This window comes from Ammospiza caudacuta, chromosome 2 (genome assembly GCF_027887145.1).
Source record: "Ammospiza caudacuta isolate bAmmCau1 chromosome 2, bAmmCau1.pri, whole genome shotgun sequence".
In the NCBI taxonomy this organism is placed as follows: Eukaryota; Metazoa; Chordata; class Aves; order Passeriformes; family Passerellidae; genus Ammospiza; species Ammospiza caudacuta.
The window spans coordinates 84,700,810-84,723,946 of NC_080594.1; positions in this window are offsets into that span (position 1 = coordinate 84,700,810).

A 23,137-nucleotide genomic window follows, 5' to 3' on the forward strand; every position below is an offset into this window, starting at 1 on the left:
GAAGAATTATGTTTCAATCACAGATAACATAATGCACAAGTTGTATGTGCTGTAAGGCAAATTATCTACCGTTATCTGAATATCCAGATTATCTGATGCTAATGCATGTCTAACCCTGTTTTTCTGGAGCTCCTCTTTTTCATGAAGGTAACTCCTGACTGCAATATTCACCTTCAATCAGATTTGAAGAAGGAATTTTTCAAGGGTATCACCAGCCAGCGATATTTCTAAAATAAGTATTTGAAAGAATATAAATTGATAAAAGAGAGCACTCACGAGCATTCCAATGAGAAATTCATTTAGTCAAACATCAACTGAGTGATAGCACCTAGAAAGCCAATGAGCATAAGCATGGGTAAAAGTATAGCTGCAGAACAATTGCAACATTTGATACATCTACTTTAACTTCCAGGCAAAATAGCACTTATGAAAGACATGGAAAAAGCTGAGAGTGTGATGATGCAAGGACATAAGGAACATCATGGAAAACCTGGAAGGGTAGAAAACATGGTGATGAACTGATATTGCAGGGAGTAGTCTTTGGAAGTCAGAAAAAACCTGGATATGAGATGCTTGTAGGTTCTTGGAAGAACTAAGCACTGGATTGAGTTGGTAGGAGAAGAGTGTATATTGTAAATGAGAGCAGTAGGGGAGGAACAACCCAAGGTCACAAAACAAATTAATGAAACAGTAGTAAATGTTGATAGAAAGTTATTTTAAACATTTTACCTTACTGTTTTAAACAAATTAAAAATTAAAAATTTAAAATTTAACTGTTAAAATGCAAAAAAATTAAAATTTAAATATTAAAATTTATCTTACTGTGGATAGAATTTGTCTTAAACATTTTAATTTTATTTTAACACTTTGTTTCACTTTAATGTGATAGCCCATAATTCTTCTTTAAGCAGCAGTGCCTTTATCTTCAAGGCACTGCCACACTTCTGAAATGCTTCACAAAGTTTATAATTCAAAAACAATGTAGTTTAAGTGGTAATCAAGTTTTGAAGGAACAGAATCTGTAAGCATTTTGTGAGATTTTTCCACTATTTATATTACATATATTGCATTGTATTAATATTAGAAGTGAAAATCAGTGTGAGAAAGCCATGTTTATGGAAAATAAAATATTAGATATTTTATGGAAGTATTTTTCAAATATGGAAATTATGCAGTTTTTATACACCTTTACTAGGAGATTTTATGCTTAATATCTGGTATATAAATTAACATTAACACAGAGCAAAAATATTTTTTTATTTTCTTAATTTAGAACGGCCTTGTTGTGTTAATTAATTAACAATAACATTGATTCTTATAAATAGCAGGCCTACAACTTAATGTGATAGATCTTGTCTACGCTTTGGAGAAAAAAACAGACATGTTTTTTGCTGGTATTCAGGTGGATATAAATTAATGACATGAAAAGAAGGAATCTGAAAATACCAGATGCTAACAGAAACATGGAAAATTACTGGCAGTTTAACAAAACAATTTTGTTTTAAATCCTTTCTGAAAATCCTTTTGAAAAAGTGAGAAGAAATTAGGCATTTAAACAAAAGACAAAAGGCTTGCTTTTGATGCAATATCACATTTTATCCTACATAACTTCCATTGGCTCATTTCTCAATTTGAAGTAAAAAGTACACAACAATTTAACACTTGGGATCAAAGGTATCCTTACTTTAAATAAACTAGGAGGAACTTAGACAATTAAAAATAATTTTTTAGGACTAATATAAATACAAGAGTTATTATATATAGTAAGGTGACTATTTATAGTACTGCTTAAGTAATTTTTTAAGGAGAAATGTTCTTTTTTTAACCCAAAAATATGTGGCTTGAAATATTTCTTCTTGGTTCTTTTTATTCCTTAGTAAAGTGATCCATTCAATATGACAGACTTGTTAAACCTTAAGTTAAATATTTGGTCCGGAATTATCCCAAAAGCTTTAGAGATGTATTATGAAGAGTGAAGGGCTTTTACATCTGGTTATTCCAGTCAACTAAGGTCTTAATTGCTCTCAGGAGGCAACTTTCTTTCCATTAACTTTAACACAAGCCTAGAATGATTAGGATCTTAACATAGGATCCTCAGTTAAGTGCCTACACTTATCTGGGATGAATCCATAATTTCAGCTTTTTAATTCTCTCTACCTGAGTTAAAAAAGGGAAGGGAGAATGAATTATGCATTTATTGAAAAGAAAAATTGTCAGATCCACCTTCAGTCTCCACTGTAGCCAGGATATTCACCTTGGACATAATTTCCCTAGTCAAATACAAAAGATGAGAACTCAAATCTGCCACCTCATACCCATGTTCTATCCAGAGCTGCAGTGAATCTTGCTGGCATCTGTCATTCACCTTTCTCACTGCTCCTTAAAGTGGCTGAATGGTTCCTCTAGGCAATGCGGTGGACAAAGAGCGCTCGTTCTGGGTTGCAGTGGTAACTATGGCAATGGCACTTGGATGTCTTTGCTGACACTGGAAATACCACTCTTGTTCCAATTATTCAATGTGCTGGCTCTCAACTAAGCTGTATGGTATCTGGGATATAGTCCTATCAATCTTTCCTTATAATGTTCAAATTTTCCCCTATATAATTTAACATCTGCTAAAGCACTAGCAGAATCTGAGTTATCCTGTTTCAGAATTACTTTAACTTACAGTGGGAAGGATGTTCTGCCAAGTGTATTCCTGATGTATCTAAATCAACATATGTCATCTCCCAGGTGCATGTGCTTAAAGATCTTTTATTTTTTTAAATTTCAGAGGACTAATCAAGACATCTGCCTAGCAAGACAACCTTAGGATTAGGCAAGGTGACTTCAAATGTTAAAGAAAATAATGAAAACACCTCACTACAGTGAAACGACGAGTGTTCAACATTTAAAAAATACTTTAGAAAAGTAAAGGATGTGTTCACATTAAAAATGTCAAAAAGAAATAGGAAACTGAACTCTCAAATTCAACTTCAGTTGTAGCTACATAAGCCAGACTATTCTCTGGCATGTTATGACTACTATTGAGTGGTAGGGCATTCAGAAGTCCACAGAAAATGTAATAAAATAGAGAATTACACTACCAGATGGATCAAAGTTTTCCCATGCTTTGGAATTACCTACCTTTCACAAAAACTTGCATGCTTTCATTAATCAACATTTAGAGCACTGGACCTGAAATCAAAAGAAAATTTAGTACTTGGTATGAATAGCATGGTTGGGCTCCTTATTAGTTTTATGAAATCAACTCTCCATAAGTAAGTTTGATTAGCAGTAAAGAACTGGAAAGGGAGTTTGAGTGATAGGATTACTTAGTCTTGTGTTGCATATCCCTGAAAATAAAGACATCACTTAAACTTTTTGTAATCTCCTATTGCTTAGAACAGTATATTTTGGAAAGCATATTACAATAGAATAACAGAGAAACAAAGAAAACCAGTAATTTTTCACCTTTTTTTTCCTTGATTGTCATCAAATTTAGTAATGCAAAGGAAAAGAAATGAAAAACAACCTTTAAAATTTTGAATAAAACCGATCTGAGAATTATGTTTCATCTCTTAGCTAATGGTCAACTCCATGAGGTCAAATGACATATTCACTTTGAACATCTCCATGACTTTATGACAGGGAGAAGAAAAACACAAGAAAATTAAATTTCAGAGGACTATTAATTCTTACTGATTCAAAATGAAAGTTTCAAAAAATTTTATCAAGGACTAGAGAGAAGAAATCTAAGAACAGTTGTCATAGAAGCTATAATCAAATCCTTTTTTCTGTCTTTCCTCTATTAAAAAAAAAAGGCAAAGAAGAAGAAGCAATATCTAATAATTAAATATTATCCACTTTACATGTAATTGCTTACTCATGCAGAGATGCTGCTTTTGAAGTGGATACCACAGTGTTATTAATGGAACTTTATAACAATCAATTTGAAAAAAAGTAGTGGCAAATGTTGCCACATAGCTTCCTTCTTCCTTCACAAAAATTTAAGTGGGGTTAGGACAGAGCAAATACAGTTGATGAATAAAAGTTTTAAAGCTATACTATTTCTTTCATGCTCATATCTTTTTAAAGTGACTCTATATCTATAATTAAAGTAAAATAATCACAGTGGTGACAGTGTCGGGTCTAAAAAAGAATAAAAGTTCAAGAAAAATCATATACGAAAGCAAATAAAAGCCTTAAAAGGAATTTTGCAGACATTTTAAAGATGAACTTCACTTTCTGTATCTACAATGTGGTGCCCAAAATAACTTCTAACTTTTCACTTTTTTAGGGTAAGCAATTTTTAGGAATTTAGATGAGGAGATAAAATAGAATTCATACAAGTTATATTCCTTATTATGAGAAAATTCATAGAGCACCTTTTTAAATTCACTCAAATTAATTGAACAATTTTTATTCTGCTTTGTTATTTTTAATGTTTTTTTTTAAAAAACAGAGTTTTAATTTTAATTATACTACAGTAATCTTTCAAATATCTGCCATTAATTACCCAGGAAAAGTATTACATAGAAAAATTTCAAAGGTCAATTAGTATTTTTCACAACATTTTATTTTCTCTGAGGGTAAAATTAATCAGAAACACCTCCTTATATTACATATATATGTATTATGAACTTATTCCTTTGTTCCTCTTGTTAGTAACAAAGGAATAAGTTCAAAATATTTCCACAAATACTGCTAATTTTTATACTATTGCTCATTTTTCTTTTCATTTTTCCCATATACTCATTCAATTTCTTTTTACTCTACACTAGCTATTTTTTAAATATATTAGAGATGTGCAGATGAGTTAGAGTGATCAAGTCTAATTGACATAGGACTCTATTTTCTATAAGGAAAAGTTGACAAAATACTGATTTTGTTGATTGCCAAGGACCTGATCAAGAAACTGCAAGGTTATAGCTGACATGAGCCATAGGCACAGGACACCTCTTGTCTTGGTTTAATGAAAGCTTTTAATGGGCTGCAGGCACCAAAATGTTCTGCTTGACTGAAGCTGAAGAACTTCTGCCTATACCTAGAGCAGAACTTCAGGCACCAGAAGATTTTGGGGTCAATAAAACTCCAAAGTAACTCTGTATGTGCTCATAATTTTTACAGTTTGCAGGACGGGGGCCTTAATGATATTTAGGGAATAAGCAATATACAACAACACAGGAATATTAAAAGCCAAATTTAAATTGGTGCTTTGCTATGTAGTTTCCCTTTATAAGCCATTATACACTATATTCAAAATTTTCTTTGTATAAATAAATTAGATTTGAACCTTAATGACTCTTTGCACTTTCATATTACTGAGTTTTGCCAACAAACAGGACAAACCTATTTTTTTCTCTTTATCATTTTGACTTTTGACATGAAGTGATATCTGACATATCTTGGTGAGACAGATATAAAAATCTCAACCACTCTGCTATTTCTTTACCTGTTAAATATTGTAAGAATTAACACATTTACAGAATTATACAGGAAAATTTATCATACCTTACTGGAATAATAATAGTCATAACATATAGAATGGAAACAGGTGATGCAGAGATTTTCTCAAAAATGCGTGTTTACAATTTTCTTCAGAAATTTGTCTTGCCTCAAGAGCTGTTAAAATGACATGGAATTTACCCTAATTTTACAGAATAAAGTCCATGACTGAAAGAAGAGGAATTTATGCCAGGTTTTATTTCTGAAACACAAAGGACAACAACTTTTTTAATGTTATTTCCAGATATGTACAAATTCAGTCTGAGTTAGAAAATATTCATGTTAATCACATTTTTAAATTCAGACCAAAGAGTTTTATATCCGCTGACTGCAGGGATGATTCTGGAATCCTTTCAGCATGTTGCCTAGCTTTTGCCATTATCACAAGAAGACAATATAGTGATATTAATGCTACAGTCTCTATGGTATTGATTGATGGGACATTGGTGCATGTGAAGTTACTCCTATTATAATTTCAGCTGTTTGTCAGTGTTATTTGTGTTTGGACAGCTGATACTCATGCTAATTTCCAAGCTCTAATGGGACTTTTTTGGTGTTTTCCTTCTAATGACCGATTGCCTCACTCATCACAAAATACTCTGTGAATTCGTTTGTTCTTTCAAGGCTGAAAATTATCTCCCTAGTTACCTGGGTGTATAAATAAGGCATTGTAATACTTTGGTCTGTAATTTTTATTTGGGTAACATTCACATGACATGTAGCAAGGTTGATATGGCATGTAGTATTTCCAGAGAAACCCACAGTAGATGATGAGAGGCATGGCAGTGTTCCTGGAGCTACTGCCTTTCTCTGCAATCTGTTACTGCAGTACCAGAAAAACATTACAGCTGTCAGCTTTCAGTCGCTGTGCCACACCTGCCAATGCACTTCTGGCTCAGAACTTTACAGGAATGTTTTTGATAACTTACTAATGTGAACTTAATTAATTTTAGTGAACTTTATAGACAGGATGCCTAATTCAATATATATCTTAAAGGATTATGTTTCTTGATATTTAATATTAAAAAATAATTTTAAAAAAAAGAAGTACTGGAAAAAAGAGATTTAAAGCTTAGAATTTAATCTAAGCTGCAGTACTTTCTCCATTCTTCCTTTAGTAGTGTTCTGGAGAGAGTAGGAAATTAAAAATTTGGGAGGAAAAACAACTGGCAGAACTAATGGAGTTTGGGTCTCTGTAGATGTGTTTTCTGGATGATTGACATGGGTGCCTGATAAAATGTGAGATCTGAGTGGAGGTTTACAAGTCTGGAAAAATCTTCCATTTTGTGAAATGTGAGTGGACATGACTGGGAAGGTAAGAAGGTTCATATTTTGGTTGGTTGTGGATAATATGGACAGCTGACTTCAGTTGTGGTTCTTAGCATGTCCAGCCCAACTCAGCAGAGCTGCCCAGCTCAGCATAAGCAGCAGCTCTGATTCCTAAAGCAGCTGACAACAACAGGCTCAGCACCTCTTTTCTCAAAGCCCATCTCATGTGCATTGGTGTCATGCACATTGCACTCATTCAGTTCTCCAGATTATATGTGATGCCTTGGTGGCCCAAATCATCATCTTTGGAGCTGGTACTTTTTTTTAGTTATGCTAAAATTAAATCCCCATTCAGACAGTCTGAAAAAATATAGATCTCTGTCACAGTCCACTGAATTCTTTTTCTGTTAACATTGTGCTGCAGGTATGAGCGACATTTCGAAGTATTGGGAGGCTGTCAATAAGATCTGAGGTTTTCCTTAAAAAAAGGACAATTCACAGACCTAAATTCTACTGAAGAAAGCTGTTTGCACTACTAAGAATACTCTTGAACTCTTTTCAGTGGGATATAGGACAAGTATGAATGACATGATACAATAAATAATGAGATCTGTGACAAAGAAGAAAGAACTATTGTTGACACACACAATATACTAGAATCAGCTAGGTTATGTCTCTTATTTTGTACACATCAGAGATATAAAGAGAATAAGATTCTTCTCCAAAGAATAGAGGCTAGAATAGCTGGGCAGAACAGACTAGTAAATGGAAGAAGCTGGACAGAATAGATAAGATTGTGAACAAACCCAGCAAAAACAATAGCACAGTTAAATAGAGTACCTAAGCAGTCAGCTCTGGGAAAAACCAATACCAGTAAAATATTTATCTGATTGAATGATCAAGTTCTGTTTTCCAATTGACAACCTTTGGAATAAAAACACTCAACACTCAGTTCTACCTGATATATTTAAATGAAATAAAATGAAAAATATTTCTTTTCAGTTTTTAATTTTAACTTATAATAATTTAAAAATAAAATAACAACTTTAGAAAAAAATATTGCAAGGAAAAATTGAAAATTATTCTTGCTCTCTTGAAAACGCTTCACTTTGACCTGAATATGTGAACCTTTACAGTCAGTACAACACTGGGGTTTTTTTAAGTAAAAAATATATATTTGGGAAAAGGTGAGAAGAGAAGCATCAAGAAATGCACTTGCCTAAGTGGGATCAAATTACAGCATTTTTGAAAGCAGTACTGGAAAGCAGAAAGGTGATGACTTTATTGAATATTTTGTTGTTGCAGTTTTCCTCAGATTAAATGTTGAACCTGAAAATGAAAACATTTTTGGAGTTGAAAAGAAAGTAGAAAAATTAATCTGACATAATTTGCCAATAAAAGAGTAAAGTACTGATACACTAAAATAAAAAATAGAAGATTTTGAAGATGATTATAATGATCACTGTTGCTGTGTGCTTGTTACAGCAAAACTGTTGGAATGGGTGCAGATATTTATTTAAGATAATGATACAGGAACATTTGAGTTTGAGTGGCCTAGTGAAATCAATTAATCTATTTATAGCTATCAAGAGACAAACACTTCCTAGGTGATACAATCAGAGGATCCAAAGAAACATTCTGAGAGAATAAATCCAGAGATTAAAATAAAGGAGAAGTTGTATTGTTCAGCTTCTTCGGTGATTTACTGACACTGTTAATTTTACATCAGTAATTACACTATTTTCACTCTTTTGTTAGCACTCCTAGTGAAAAAAAATTGTTCCAAGAAACCTAGGAAGACTAAATTCTTTGTATTTTCCTGTTTCTGACAGATAGCAATGAAAACTGCAAGCCTTTAAATGATGTCATTAGAAAGGTTACACAAATTGACATACACATATTAAGAATTTTTGATTTCAAGCATTGCTTATTTGAAACATGACTAGTACTTGGATGTAATTTCATGTTTTTTAAGCAATTGTGATTCATTTTTGTATCTACATACATTTATTCTTTTTTTTCCCCAGTAAAGAGTAAGCAGAAACAAAGAATCATACTGAAATAAATTCAGCTGTAAGTTGTAGGCCATCATGGCTTTTAATGCCACTTGGTCCTCAATGCACCAATATTGCTAAGAGTGACCTTATCACAGGTCACACAGGAGTACAAAATGTTTCTTCTGCAGAGCCAGTATTTTTATTTAAAAAATAAAAAAGGTGTGAGATCTGTTACTCTAGCTCAACTTCCTCTGTGTGGTGTGCAGGAAAGTGCCAATCAACCCAGGAGGCATTAGGGTGAAACTTGGGTTAGGTAGAGCCACAAGGGGTCAAAGCAAATGCTTGAAGCACCACATGCTCTCGAAAACAGATGGGAAATGTAACACCTGTGAAATAAGAGCAGAGAATAACCCCACATTGTCAGAAAATATTTCTAATGCTTCAATTTCTTCAGAGGTAACAGGAAGGCAATATTCAGGATGTATTAAGAATACCCAAGATAGAAATGTGCATGGGACAAAGTTATCCAAGACTGCAAGATAACAAATTTAAGGTGTAGTTTACATTGGCTAAAAGGTGAAACCTAAAAATTGACAATAAACTGTAGTTCCATGGACAAGGCTTGGATGGAGGCAGCTGGATGACATATTTAATCTCATCAGGCTATACCCACAGGGTATCCTAAAGAATCAGCTCTTAGGTACAGAAGTTCTAAAAATAAAAGGTAACAGGGAAATACATTAATCTTTTCTTAAATATCAGTTGAAATCCGTAGTGATTTTTTGCCCACATTCCTTTTTCATCTGGCTTGCTTTGTTCTTCTGAGGTGTGTCTAAATTATCCTACAACTGTGAGGTGAAGGAGGAGCATGGTTTTTTTTCAGTAGTAGAGAAGTAAAGGAAGTTTATAGACAGTTTATTTAAAAAAAAAAAATAAATTCTTTTTTGCATATTCTGTGCAAAACACAGCAAGAACCCAATCCAGAAATGTAATTCATGTTACAATATTCACTCTGTGGAAAAGCCTGAAATCCCAGGTTCCTTAATCACTTATCAAATATTTGCCTTGTGAATGAAAGAATATTAATAATTTTAATGCTGTTATATGATGGCAAAGGGTCCAAAGACGAACAGAAACAGAAAAAAGTTGAAATGGCCCTTGCTAAAATGCAAATTATATTAAAATATTTGATCAAATATATGCCTCAGTCTGCCCTCAAATACTTACTGTGGAGATTAGGATTTAATGGTCACCTTCTTACCTCAGAAATGAGTGACAAAAATAAGATGAGAGAAAGAATCAAAGAAGGTAGAGCTTTGTAATGAAAATTGATATCAGCTAAAGAACTAGAACTAATTATTAAAACACAAAGAAGTAATTTAGCTGAAGAGCGGAAGCATAGAAAGAGAAAAGCACAATAAGCCAAAAGGAATGAATTAAAGACAAATAACCAGCAGCATTTAAATAAAGAAATGGCATTTCAAGCAAATGGAAACTTTTTATATTCTTAACCTTTGGATAGAGGGCAAGAACTAAAGGAAAGAACAGTATTAATAACTCAGCAAGGAAAAACTTTGGGATCTCTTCAGAACAGTAACTCCTTCTCAAAACATGACTACCTATGTGGCTGAACCACATTAAAATACATGTAATACATGTAGTACACTTATCTTCCTGAAGAGTGTAAATAAATATAATTACACTTGTGTTTTGTATGACATTGAGAAGATAACCAAACAAAGGGGACTATGTGTAAAAGATGGTGTAAAATGAGGAAGACTCTAGGACTTTAAAATATTGCAACAAACTTTCTCCTAACCATGTGGCTATTTCAAATGTTTGCACAATTAATACATTTCAAAATAGGATTATATTTGCCTAGTTATTATGTATTTAGATTTAAAAAGTAACATTGACTTCTACCCTCCTCTATGGTTGTGACAACAGATTGCAGTAAAGATCAGAAAAATATTTGAAGTCATTTTTCAAATCTGTAAAGAAAGAAAAAATATGAAACTTAATAAAAAATAGTTTATATTACTCTTTTTTTTATGCTAACCATGTGATTAAAGAGTATTGGATTTTTTTGCCATTTGACATTTAATTCTTTTTTAATGTAAGGATATACATGAATCTTATTTTAAATTTCTTGTACAAAATCATAGAATCATTAAACCAAATATGTAAACTAATAATGTAAAATCATTACTTGGAATAAAGCTTTCAGCTGCCAACTAAGAAAATTGTCTTAGAGGCTGCTGCCGAAGAAAAAAAAAGTATTCAAACATGAAAAACAACAGCAAAGTATACATTAATGGATCCTAAGTCCCCTTCTGTAATTTTCTTAATGATGCAAGCCCCTTTTTAAATGACATGTTACAAAGTCATCAAAAAGAATTTTCACTTAGGGACACAGCAGAGCAGGATTACCTGTTCTCTCACTAGCACTGTATAGCTGCAAACTATCTGCTAATTTCATTCTGAGACAAAGAGTGATGAAAATGACATTGAGGAATGGTGGAAAGGGGAGGAAAAAGCTATAGCTACAGTTTACCTGCATTTGCTCACTGCAGTACTTTCAAAAAATGGCTGAATTTAAAATTAGTCAGGAGAATTCATTATTTTTTAGTTTTAGAGTAAAGAAGGAAGATTTGAAGTCTAAAATATGAAAAAAATTTAGAAAACTAGATATCTTTATTTCTGCAGAAAATTCTACCTATTTCTTCTTTTGAAGAATGAGTGTGAGTTTTAAAAGACAAAACATGGAGAAAAAAGGCTTATAAACTATTATATTTCAGATATCAGAGGTGAACAGTGCCATTTTTGCTTCCATGAGAGTATTGAACCCATAATTTTCCTCATGATATTATACCCACCATGACACTTACTATAAAATTTACCTTCATTATGACTTCTCAATAATGATATCTTATTCTAAATTAAATAAAATATGTAGTAAAACATTACATTAATATATAACTATATATATATAACTATATATATATAAATAACTATTTATATATAAACAGGTTTGAAATCAAAGTTTTTCCTTACTGAAGTAAAGCACTTCTGTATTGTCAATTATAAAAGAAATAGTGCAAATTTTTGGATGAATGAGAGTTTCACTTAACATGCCGGTTACGATTGTAACCAGACTATTTAGTTATACTGTATGTTATAGGAAATTACACCTGAGACTAAAAAATAATCTTGGTCTTAAAGGATAGTTTAGTTCTTAAACGTATATTGAACATTGGGGTAAAAATTACACAGGAGGAAATGCAGTCAGACACATCCCAAACACATTTTGTATCTGCTAAGGCAGTCTATGGTCAGGTCCAAAATAATGGCTAGAAAAAGGCGTAATGCTATATTTTCCCCTGCTGCAGTACCCCTGTCATAATTCAATTTTATTTTTCCCCTACTGTTCTATTTCATTTGTTTTAAAACAATTTTGACCTTTTACACTGGACAATAAATTCTAAGTCACCTAAACAGCTTTTAACAGTATGTATATATTTCTAGCACTTATTTTTTAAATATGTGCCTAGAGGGTGATCATCTCCAGCTCTGAACATATTTTTCTGCGTAGAGTCCTACATACAGTACTCTTGTTGTGGAAAAGGGAAACAAACTGGAGGATTCTTCCAAGCAATAGTAAATTTAGCAGAAGGCTATAGCTAATGCTCCCCAGTCACTTATTTGTACTTCCTAAATTAGGCAAAACTACACTGGATCAACATAAAAACTCGTATCAATACTGAGTAGGTATCAGAATTGGCAGGAGACAGCAGGTGGCATTCTGAACACCAGTCTAATAATAATGGGAATACATATTTTAAACATCATAAAAATAATCCAAGACCCATGAAGTTTGGAGATTTTAATTGTTCTGATTTTGGTTTGAGGTTTTTTTATGAGAGATGAAAGAGAACACCTACACACTTGTGATCATCAAGAATATAATGGCACATTCTCTTGTACTGAAAATTTACAATTATATTATAAATATATGTCTACTGCAGTTATGTTTAGACAAGTTTGTTCATTTAATTACACTTTTCTTTTTGATTGCTAAGTAACCGAAATTTGTGCTGTTTACCTTTCCTTGTTTGTTTACAACAGTATTTTCTGCAGTATTGCTCATCTATTCATTATAATTAGAAGGGGTATTTTTAAATGAATAGTACTTTATAAGCTGGTTATTTTCCACTTTTAAGGAAGAATTAGTTTACCTGGAACCTTTCAGTATCTTTCATTTCTGAAGTTTAAAATGTGGCTATCAGTGGCAACCATGACGTATGTGTGGTGAATAAAACATCCAATTATTGGGTGAAACTTCTACATTACACAACCACGCCTCAGAGTTACCCAACCCCATTTCAGAAGCAATCACATAAGAGGACAAACACAAAACTGAATAACTTATCTGCAAACAAGTATCTGGCTCCACACTTAGCCTTAGCAAATAGTACTAAGAATTTACTTTCAAGAACTCTAAGCTCACATAAAATATTATTCTGAATGTTCAAAATGGATGCATGACTTAGTACAGCTTAGCTTTAATTGGTCAGCCTGAAACTGTCGGCTCTAAAATAAGATTCCTACCAACTCCAAAATCATCTCCAGTTCAGCCTGAAAATGTATGCAATTATCTCTTCTTTTTTCTTTATTTGCAGTGCGAAACATGAACCACAGGGGTTGCCTTTTTCCCAATCTGGACATGAAACCTGAGATAATTTTAGTAAGGAGGTAATATTGAAGAGAATCTTTATTTGAAGGCCTTCAGGGGCAGTCATGGAAAGATGTCCACAAAAGCCCATCCCCTCCAAGGTTTGTTTTATTTTATAAGTTTTAGGAAATTACCATCATTGATAAAAAACACTAATTAGGAGGACAAATGGACAATTCCTCCCCCAGGTTGAGCCCCTTCCTTCTCTGGGGCCCCTTCCCTTGGTATTAGCTGTACTTTGACCATGAAATGTATCTTAAAGAGTTATTCTCTGACTTGGTTCCCTGGAAGAGCTAAGTAAGCACAGGGGCCCTGCACATCCTGGGGCTTGGAGCTCTGGAATTTGCTTTGTCTTTTTGCCTAAGAAAAGCCATGGAAGAGTACTGGAAAACTAACACAATAGGCTACACAGCTACAAATATATGTGCGAAGAATAAAGAGAACATATCAAAGAAAAAACGGCAAAAACCAAATGGCATCACAGGTACTTATGGCAGTGCACTTTGGAAGGAAGAGCTGTGTCTGGATTCACAAAATAATTATGTAAAATCCTAAGATTTTCAAGGCAAAAATAATGCATGGAAATTGTTCATGGAGCTATATTACTGGATTTAATGTCACTCTCCACAGATTCCTGTAATACTACAAACATAATAGGATGTTTTAGAAACAAACTTGTAACATGGGGTAACTAACTCTGTTGGTTTTATAAAATCAAAATGGCATAAAATTTGTACATGGATACAATTTTAAGAAAATCAATATATGTAGTTCCACTGATTTCAAAGGCACAATGTGAGTTTGCTCTACTAGAGGATTTTTGCTTACACTTTTAGTGAGTCACAAAATAAATTCCCATGAAAAGCAGTTATATTGAATTTGTTCTTAAAAATAAAAAATATTAATTTATATATTTTAAAGTTCCATAGATATTGTCCTCAGTTTTCTCACTGTTTCAGTGTAACAAATAATAATTTCTTGGAAGTCAGACCTTCAGAGATTTTCCATTTTCCTTCTTTTCATACATGAAAAAGAAGTCAGTATTTCTTACCTTCTCACTAACTATGGAACAGTGCAGGCTACTTGGTTTCAAGAGCCATTGAAGAAACAAAAATACTTTATTTTGCTTTCAAGCTTGGAAAGAGATAGGTCAAAACAAAAAAAAAAACAAAAACTGTGGAGAAAGTCATACCCATTATAGCCTTTAGGTGACTGCATACAAAGGTGGTTGTAACCTGATAAAAAAGTACTATAATTATTTTATTATAATATGGTCTTATGTTCCCATTAACCAGGAAAAATGTAATGAGAGAAATAAAATTATCATCTCAGACTTTGGAATGTAAATTTACATTCCCTTATCTACAATTAAGGCAACCCAAAACTACAAAGAAAGCCTAACTTGAATAAAGAATTTGAAAAATTCTGAAGATAATGCTTCACAATGACCAGAGCAGTTGTCAAGAGCTGATTTGATAATCTGCTTTGCCAGTTTTCATGACATAGATTTGAAGCAGTGGATGTGTAGAATTTTTGCCAAGGTCTACATTTGATGTGGTTTGGATTTGATGTGCTCTGGAACAATGGACTGACCATTAGCACTTGAAGTGTAGTACCTACATTTTTGGAGCATATCTTCCAAATCTGTTTCTTAGGAGAAAAATCTCTCATACTCCAAGAACACTTTTCACTTTTGAGCCAAACCAGTTCAAGTCAGGAAATCTGGTAGAGAGATTACAAAAATGCAACTCTGATCTGTTGTAAAATATTGATACAGACATGCTCAAAATCAAGTGACTTGAGTAATACCAAAATAGAAATGCTGGGTAGTTATTTTCTGGATGGCATATACACTAAAATCCTAATAATCAGAAGAAAGGAGTTAACACTTCCATAGATGGATTCCACTTTATGCCTGAATTGCCCTCTGAAGATGCAACAGTGACTATAAAATATCAAGAGAGGCAGAAATTCCCCCAGCCCCTCTCTTGGGCACCTGTACTGCACATCTGAACCTAAATGCTACTCCTAGCACCAGCAATATGCAAGATATCTTTCAGGCAGATAATGTGAAAGCTGTGGGTGTATTCAATGCATACACCTTCTTCTCGGTGAAAACAATTCTGTGATCAGCTGTGGGAGAAAATAGATTATTTGGTTTTTTGAATTACATTTATTCCACCATCACTGAGCTTCTATATTTTTTCTCAGCCTATTTCGATATAACCTGTACTGAGTTACAAAGTTTCAAAGTGACTCAGAAATAGATATCACCAGTATGTTCATTCCTCTGTTTTCCATAGATATAAATTTTTTCATGAATATAGTTATTCATGATAATAAAATGAGACTCACAAAAAACCCACCCAAACTCAATATTGAATATGGAATTTACTTGAATTACTTCATTTATAATAATCTAATAATAAAGATATTGTTGTATAGATTAGCAACAATGAGAAAAGCCCAAGACTTTAAGGTCATTAAAATGATTGCTGTCAAAATTGTATACTGAAGCAGTAGCACATTCTCTTGCCATAGCATATCTAATATGACCATAAAATGCTCAACTTTCAAAGGATTATTGTAACTCCTCTGATTTAGATTTATTTTTTTTTAAATACTTAAAAATCTCAAAGTATTTGGTTCATTCCTATAGGGTAACCAGCATTTACATTTCCCTTTAATGGATTAGCAAAGAAAATTAGCAGACATATGTCTTTCAATATTCCTTCTCTCCCGATTAAAATGAATTGCCCATCCTTCCCCTGCACACATCTTGAGCAGAGCACTGTTATGGATTTGGAGATACTGTCTCTGATCTCTAACATGTCACCACAAAAGTTAACAAAGACCAAAGATAATAAGACAAACTTGAACCATTAAATGAAGACTATATTGAGAGGGATGTTTGGAGAACCAGTGGCAGACCTGAGAGCTTAGAAGCTAGATCTTTATTCCCTTGTGTCAGAAAGGGAATAAACAACAGCCAGGAGCTGTAACAACACACTTTGGTTTTCAGGAAAACCACCTTAGAAATTAAAGATAAAAATCTGAACTATTTTGGCTGAAGAAAGCAAACTAACATAGAAAGTTGAACCTTTGGACAATTTACTAGGCAGTCAGAGGCTTTTTGTGAAGATTTTTCTCTTGAAGGTAGATTGTAGATGTTTAATCTCTTCAGAGACTTATGCCCTTTTCAGACCAATTTAACGAAAACATTTTTACATCATTCTAGCATCCACACCTGAAAAATTTTATCCAAACATTTTAGTTCTTTTTCCAACTGTTCACCTATATTCTGTGAATTGATTGATGGTTGTGTATTGATTTGTGAACTTTTACAGGTATTACAGTCTTAGCACACTGTCTCTTTGTGCTGAATCTTTATATTCTAGCAATTTTTTTTTATGACTCTCAATTGCTAGAGGGCATATTTAAATGGAATTGAGCAAATATTTCCTCAACAGGTTTCACAAAGAAAGAAGTTGTCTGCTACACTTTTTTACTTCAAATTTATATAAAAACTCATGTTCTCATGGTTTTTTTCAATTTTGTGTACTTTCACAGAATATTGGATGAAAAGCTCGAGAGTCCTTTATTGTCTTCACAGAGAGGATAAAAAACAGACAGCAACAGGCACAATTTCCAAATGCTTTTAACACACCTCAAGCCTGACCTTGAAGGAAACACCTCTAAGATAAGAGTCAATATCTCAGAAGCTTGTTTTGTGGCCTGGACATGTTCAGAGAAGAAATTTATAGGATTTATTTTTATTTGTGTGTTCCTGTATGAGCTTTAATTTTGCTGGTGGCGACAGGAACAATTTTAGTTGTCAGCTGAGATCAGAACTGTAGCTACGCCTGTCAGTACAGTAATTATGTTGAAAACAGTGATTTTAGTTCATGTGCAGTTACAGAAACTAACTAACAACAGAAATACAGCCACTTTCAATACAAAATAAATATATGCATCATTTCCTTTAAATAAACTGAGATTTCTCTTCCAGTAATATGTATTCATATGTATGAATTAACTTAAGTATGTAACTTATGTATTAATGAACTTAACTATTAAGACTATGTCTACATCTATCTTGAGAATACGAACCTTTGTTTTGCATTATTAACTTGCATCTCAGGAAAAGAGAATTTAGGATAGGTGAAAAAGAGTTTTATGGAAGAAACTTCAGGAAAGTAGGAAAATGGAAATCAGGTTTTGAAAATGAATGACAACATTGACATTCCAGATTCTTATTTGCTGATATTCTGTTTGGACTACTGCAAGAACATTTGTTTTGGGGTTTTTATTGGGGGGTTGGGTGTTGGCAAGAAGAGTATGGGGTGGTGCTTTTATTTCTCCATTTATTTCTAATGTGAAAGAATAAAAGAAACTTTTTTATAAGGATTACTACTTTCATTTTCTTTGAATCCTTAGGTTTGCATTCAAAAGTGAGTAACAGTTGCAGATCATCACATTCTTCAGAATTTTGAAGTATTATGACGATTTATTGCATTTAAGGATTTCCAAAGTGTATATCACAACTCACATCTCAGGGATGTGCCCTCTGGGTTATCTCATTTCTTCCTGTTGAGAACAGGAAAAGCACACATGGAGATATCAGAATAAGTATGCCAAAATTATCATTAAATAAATAAATAAAGCATTTTACCCTGAAAAGATGACCACTAGAAATTTTGTTCATTTTTCACAATTGATTTTGAGCCTTCAACTCATATAAAAGAATCAGATCCCCCAAAACTTTACCTTCAACTGAAATAATTGATTTTATCAATATTAAATGTTTTTCTCAAAATAAGAAAAAATAGAAACACAGTCAAAAATATATTGAATGCTAAAATGAAACAAAATGAGATATATACTTAAGCATTTTTTAATATTTTTCTATTTTAAATCTTACAAAAATCCAACATTTTCTGAAAAAAAAGCAAATGGTATTTTAGTAATAAAAATATACTTGTGAAATTTTTCAACTACATTTGCTTGGAATGTTCTACATGTCACCTTGACTGTCATTTTTTTAAAGTTATACCTTGTTTTTTATGAGAATTGAAAGCATCTAAAATCACCAAACTGACATAACGTAAACACAATAAACATGTATCATGAAATGTCAGAGGCTCATCCTTATAGTCTGTAACAGAACAACAAAAAAAATATTTATTTCAGTTCTCTGAAGTGTGTTGCCAGAATTCAGATTTTCACAAATAAGGCTTTTATATCATCCATTAGATAGGGAAAACCCCCCAATATTAATATAATTACAATTCAGTAGGAGTGTGAGTTTTATGGGTATTTCATTAAAAAGAAATAAAATTAGATCCTAGCCATCCTCTTTTCCAAGTGGCTTTTTCTATTTCATTATTTTTGTAGGCTATTGCCGTACCCCAATTACTTCCACCTTTTGCACATTATTTCTGGTGCTTCCTAAGCTCTTCTGCTTTTACAAATACTTCTGAAGTAGAAGCTATTATTCACCACAAGGCTAGGGAAACATGGCAATTAAAATCACAATATCCATGTCCTTGGAAAAAAACAATGACCTTGACCTTTTGCTTAGATGTCCACTGACTTTTTCAGGTTCTCCAGGGAATCTGAGCAGTAATTTCTAGTTCTTAATACAAGAGCTCTCATCCTCTTTGCATGTTATACCTTGCCTCCGTCAAATTAAAGCATTTATGTGGTGCCAAAACCTTTAGCATAGAAATAATAACAGGAACATAAAATGTTTTTGGTTTTTTTTCCAAAGTGGGTGGGTTTTGGGTGTTTTTCCAGGCTCTAATGAATAATAATAAGGCAACAAGGTAACAATTGGATATTTATCTCACGATTATGAAGGTTTCTATCTGAAACATTCATCGTAGACTCTTTGTGTAGCCTCTACAGTCATGAAAAGCAGAATTGTAAAGTCACTTAAATACTACATTTTAAAGACAAGCACACCTTTCCATTCCAATGGTATTTCTATGTTATCGTGGTGGCAGTGTGGGAAGGTGGGAGAGTTATTTACTTTCACTGGGCTATTTCTAAAGATTTGTTTCTCCCACATTTTTGCTGGCTGGATTATTATAATTAATTTTCTATTACTGGCAAGACTTAGAATTCTTAAGGGAATATTTTTTTTCTTTGATTATTCTACAAGATATTGACATTACTGCAGCTTACAATACAAGCTTAGCAAGCATGTTGAGAGAAATGAGAGGAAAATTCTTGGAAAGGTTCTTCTTTATGTACAAAACACAGTGAAACCTTCACTGAATATACACTCAGTTTTAATCACATCATGATAATAGCAAAACAAATGCAAAAAATATTCTTTGACGTGCTGGATAATTATATTACAGCATCAGTCCTGTTGTGATTGACTAAGTAAGTACAGTACTTTACATTTATTCTTTCACATTTTATTCAGAGTATAATGTACATGAAAAACTTCTCACATATTCTCTGCATTTTGTCCAAGATTTTCCCCTGCAGACTGCTTTAGAAGTTGCTATTTAACATTAGAAGATATATCAGTGGCATTATTATTTGGGTATATGTGAATATCTATCTAGCCATTAGTAATCTTTCCTGCTTTATCATTACTAATACTCTCCATTGCACATGGAACAGAAAAAATAACTGTAGAAAAAACTTGAAAAATACCCAGAGACGTGGCAACCAAGGGCCACATCCAGGTAATGTTTACAAGAAAGCATTTGGTATAAACACGATGCAAAAAAATCTAAGCTTTTGTTGCTTGTTTCCACTTCCATCTATAGGCACAACCAGTAGCAGTACGTGTGGTTATTTGTTTAATTTTCCTGTGTGTGTATTTTAATGTTTCACAGGTGCTCTGGTAAAGGGTCTCCAAGTACCTAAGAGCTATCCCTACCTTGCAGCAGTTATTCTAACAAGGATATTTGACCAGGATTCTAACACAGATCTGGACAGACACTGGGTATTTCCCTCACTAGGCTCTCTCAGGTCTATATCCTAAAAATATCCAGAAATTATGTTTAAAGCTTATGTCAGAAAGGAAGAGACATCAAATTTAGTTAAACAAAACAGAATTTTCAGAGAAAGGAAGAATGTTACAAAAAGTACAGCATAAAGCAATCGTAATATGAAAAAGAAGCCTCATGGACTTTTTTCATTATGAAAAATCCTAAAAAAAACTCAGACAAGTTGAAAAGCTATTCTAATTACTGAAGGAATTGCTACAAGATATAGGTTTTAATCACCTGACCACTTAACCAAAGAAAAAGAGAATAAATGGCGCTGGGCACAGGAAATAGCAAACAATTCCCTGTACCACTTAAGCCCTACAATATGTGAAAACATGTGTGGTCACACTTTAGGACAACTCTAAATTCAGTCCTTTCAAAACCTAATAAACTGTAAAAAGTATTCTCATAAACTGTTCAAGACAGAGAACTACCAGGGTTTGCCCAAATCTGCTTGACTAGTTTAAACACCAAAGAGCCAAGGCTTGGAGACTGGAATTTCTTCTTGTTGCAAGCATGCTTATATCATCATTCTGTACTCTGTATGTAAGGAGGGACAAATATCTTCTTTTTCTGAAGTGTTAAACCTAATGCATACCTCAGCCATTTCCTTGAGCTAATACCAGGCCTTATCAGAAGCTGGTTGCCTATATCAAGGAAGCTCAGTGAAATCTTCTTCTGAAGAAAAGTGACATTAAAATGGCAAGTAGGGGAAGAAACTTTCCTAATCTGAATTACTATACATCTCTCAGAAATCCATTTTCCTTCTCATCTTGTGAATCTGTCTTTTAAACTACAGTTCTTCCAGGATTAAAAGGGTATCATCTAAAGCAAGCACATCTCAGGGCTAAACCCAGCCAGAAGGAATAGGTAATATATTCAAATTAAAAATTTCTCCTCTTCATGAATACTTGCTTCTATGAAGAAATCCTGTGATCTTATTAGCATACAGTCATGTTGAGTATAGCTGCTGGTAGTTTACAAAAGTAAGCAAAATGTTACATAACCCTTGATTACTCTTGTACTGACTTTTACCTTAAGCCCTATATTTTAAATTCCATTATGACAGATAAAAGAAAAAAACCTAAAAGGATAAACATGGAACATTTTTTTACACCCAGCCCAATAATTGTAAACACCTTACTATCAGATGAGAACCAAGAAAGAAATCCAACACAGTGAAGAAAATCAGAATGCTAAAGATGAGCACAGGTCAACTCAATTCATTGTAGTTTGGTGCTGGTTATATGATAATTGTTTTTTCAAGAAGGAAGCAGAGCTCAAGGTATAGCAGCACTCAAATCACTTGAGAACAGGTTTGTGAGAGGCTGATGTGACACAGAGAGTCACAATGCACAACTGTGTCAGTTACTCATGGAACCACAATTCAGCCTTCCAGTGGTGGGAAACTATTTCTCCGCTGATGCTTACTTCAGACTGTGTCTCTTTAGAGCAAGGCCTGCCAATTCACAGACCGTGCCAAACCTGAGTGCAGTTCTTTGAAAACTTCAGCCCTCTAAGAAGTGAAACCAGCTAACTTAGAATGTATTACATCACTCTGATTAGAATAATTGTTGTCATCCTCACCAAACATTGATTTGTGGCCCCGGAGGTGCAAAGTCAGAGATTCAAAGATAATTATACTCAACTCCCATTTGAAGAGTTGCATTAAATGAATGTAACAGATTAAATTACTGATCTCTTGAAGGAATATTAATATTGTTCAGTGAATACGGGCCAGCTTCAACTTCTCATATAAAATACTCTCTTAAATATGTCTTCTGTGGAATAACACATCTGTAAAAACAGGTGCCAGTGCTAACACGTAATCCAAAAGAAGTTACATAGGAAAAGTATTCATTCTGATTTTTATACTCATTCTGAAAAATTTACTTTTTCCTGAGAAAAAGCAGAATAATGTCCTAATGATAAACCTTCTTTAAAAGTAAAAATTCCTTGGCTGTCAGTCATCTCTTTTCATCCTCTAGGTGGCCTTTAGGGCAAAGTCCATCTTTCATGAGAATTGTTGGTTTCTGTGGGTTTTTTTTATTTTAACTGCTAAATGGCAAAGTTCAAAACTTAGATTAAGTGTATTTTGGCAGATTCCTTAATCAGATTTTGGTTAATACATATACTCTGGAATGTGACTACAAACTTTATTATTCCTGTAGATTTTTTGTTGGTTTACTTGGTTGGTTTGGGTTTTTTCCATCACCATAATGCTGAATTTTTCAAGTGATAGCAAAATTTTGACCTGTCTTGCACATGGAATTAGTATACTCCATAGACCCAAATTCTTAGAGATACTGAAGCACTGCAACACTTTTCAGACAGTACTCAACTTTTGGACATCCTGTAGCCCAATAAAATACATTATTACAGTTCCCTATATAATAAAATTAAGGTGAGGTGCATAGGCTGTGTGGAATAATTTCACAGTGAACTGCTTAATTTTATGGCAGCCAGCTCTGAGAAGAAGGTGTGCCTCATGACTGAATCAAGAAACCTTTGCTGATATTTTTGTTCAGTGTGACGTGGAAACAAGTATTTGAAGTAAAATTTTCTGTGAAGAAGTAGTGAGTAGAGTAGGGTTTGCAGCTGCTCTTTAAAGCCCAAGTGAAGGCACTTTGAGCCTTTGATCT